Here is a 2,938-nt window from a genome sequence, read left to right as displayed (position 1 = left end):
TTTTTTTCTTCCCCTCCCCCATGGGTTCCTGTTAAGTTTCTCAGGATCCACATATGAGTGAAACCATATGGTATCTGTCTTTCTCTGTATGGCTTATTTCACTTAGCATAACACTCTCCAGTTCCATCCACGTTGCTACAAAGGGCCATATTTCATTTTTTCTCATTGCCACGTAGTATTCCATTGTGTATATATACCACAATTTCTTTATCCATTCATCAGTTGATGGACATTTAGGCTCTTTCCATAATTTGGCTATTGTTGAGAGTGCTGCTATGAACATTGGGGTACAAGTGCCCCTATGCATCAGTACTCCTGTATCCCTTGGATAAATTCCTAGCAGTGCTATTGCTGGGTCATAGGGTAGGTCTATTTTTAATTTTCTGAGGAACCTCCACACTGCTTTCCAGAGCGGCTGCACCAATTTGCATTCCCACCAACAGTGCAAGAGGGTTCCCATTTCTCCACATCCTCTCCAGCATCTATAGTCTCCTGATTTGTTCATTTTGGCCACTCTGACTGGCGTGAGGTGATACCTGAGTGTGGTTTTGATTTGTATTTCCCTGATAAGGAGCGACGCTGAACATCTTTTCATGTGCCTGTTGGCCATTGGATGCCTTCTTTAGAGAAGTGTCTATTCATGTTTTCTGCCCATTTCTTCACTGGGTTATTTGTTTTTCGGGTGTGGAGTTTGGTGAGCTCTATCGATTTTAGATACTAGCCCTTTGTCCGATATGTCATTTGCAAATATCTTTTCCCATTCCGTTGGTTGCCTTTTAGTTTTGTTGGTTGTTTCCTTGGCTGTGCAGAAGCTTTTTATCTTCATAAGGTCCCAGTAATTCACTTTTGCTTTTAATTCCCTTGCCTTTGGGGATGTGTCGAGTAAGAGATTGCTACGGCTGAGGTCAGAGAGGTCTTTTCCTGCTTTCTCCTCTAAGGTTTTGATGGTTTCCTGTCTCACATTTAGGTCCTTTATCCATTTTGAGTTTATTTTTGTAAATGGTGTGAGAAAGTGGTCTAGTTTCAACCTTCTGCATGTTGCTGTCCAGTTCTCCCAGCACCATTTGTTAAAGAGGCTGTCTTTTTTCCATTGGGTGTTCTTTCCTGCTTTGTCAAAGATGAGTTGGCCATACGTTTGTGGGTCTAGTTCTGGGGTTTCTATTCTATTCCATTGGTCCGTGTGTCTGTTTTTGTGCCAATACCATGCTGTCTTGATGATGACAGCTTTGTAGTAGAGGCTGAAGTCTGGGATTGTGATGCCTCCTGCTTTGGTCTTCTTCTTCAAAATTCCTTTGGCTATTCGGGGCCTTTTGTGGTTCCATATGAATTTTAGGATTGCTTGTTCTAGTTTCGAGAAGAATGCTGGTGCAATTTTGATTGGGATTGCATTGAATGTGTAGATAGCTTTGGGTAGTATTGACATTTTGACAATATTTATTTTTCCAATCCATGAGCAGGGAATGTCTTTCCATTTCTTTAAATCTTCTTCAACTACCTTCATAAGTTTTCTATAGTTTTCAGCATACAGATCCTTTACATCTTTGGTTAGATTTATTCCTAGGTATTTTATGCTTCTTGGTGCAATTGTGAATGGGATCAGTTTCTTTATTTGTCTTCTGTTGCTTCGTTGTTAGTGTATAAGAATGCAACTGATTTCTGTACATTGATTTTATATCCTGCAACTTTGCTGAATTCATGTATCAGTTCTAGCAGACTTTTGGTGGAGTCTATCGGATTTTCCATGTATAATATCATGTCATCTGCAAAAAGCGAAAGCTTGACTTCATCTTTGCCAATTTTGATGCCTCTGATTTCCTTTTGTTGTCTGATTGCTGATGCTAGAACTTCCAGCACTATGTTAAACAACAGCGGTGAGAGTGGGCATCCCTGTCGTGTTCCTGATCTCTGGGAAAAAGCTCTCAGTTTTTCCCCGTTGAGGATGATGTTAGCTGTGGGCTTTTCATAAATGGCTTTTATGATCTTTAAGTATGTTCCTTCTATCCCGACTTTCTCAAGGGTTTTTATTAAGAAAGGGTGCTGGATTTTGTCAAAGGCCTTTTCTGCATCGATTGACAGGATCATATGGTTCTTCTCTTTTTTTTTTGTTAATGTGATGGATCACGTTGATTGATTTGCGAATGTTGAACCAGCCTTGCATCCCAGGAATGAATCCCACTTGATCATGGTGAATAATTCTTTTTATATGCTGTTGAATTCGATTTGCTAGTATCTTCTTGAGAATTTTGGCATCCATATTCATCAGGGATATTGGCCTGTAGTTCTCTTTTTTTACTGGGTCTCTGTCTGGTTTAGGAATCAAAGTAATACTGGCTTCATAGAATGAGTCTGGAAGTTTTCCTTCCCTTTCTATTTCTTGGAATAGCTTGAGAAGGATAGGTATTATCTCTGCTTTAAATGTCTGGTAGAACTCCCCTGGGAAGCCATCTGGTCCTGGACTCTTATTTTTTGGGAGATTTTTAATAACCGATTCAATTTCTTCTCTGGTTATGGGTCTGTTCAAGCTTTCTATTTCCTCCTGATTGAGTTTTGGAAGAGTGTGGGTGTTCAGGAATTTGTCCATTTCTTCCAGGTTGTCCAATTTGTTGGCATATAATTTTTCATAGTATTCCCTGATAATTGTTTCTATCTCTGAGGGATTGGTTGTAATAATTCCATTTTCATTCATGATTTTATCTATTTGGGTCATCTCCGTTTTCTTTTTGAGAAGCCTGGCTAGAGGTTTGTCAATTTTGTTTATTTTTTCAAAAAACCAACTCTTGGTTTCGTTGATCTGCTCTACAGTTTTTTTAGATTCTATATTGTTTATTTCTGCTCTGATCTTTATTATTTCTCTTCTTCTGCTGGGTTTAGGCTGCCTTTGCTGTTCTGCTTCTATTTCCTTTAGGTGTGCTGTTAGATTTTGTATTGGGGATTTTTC

Source organism: Lynx rufus, unplaced genomic scaffold, assembly GCF_022079265.1.
Source record: "Lynx rufus isolate CCGP_SWC_20201006 ecotype Redwood Valley unplaced genomic scaffold, mLynRuf1.p SCAF_6, whole genome shotgun sequence".
NCBI classification, from domain to species: Eukaryota; Metazoa; Chordata; class Mammalia; order Carnivora; family Felidae; genus Lynx; species Lynx rufus.
Note: the sequence above shows the minus strand (reverse complement) of the source record.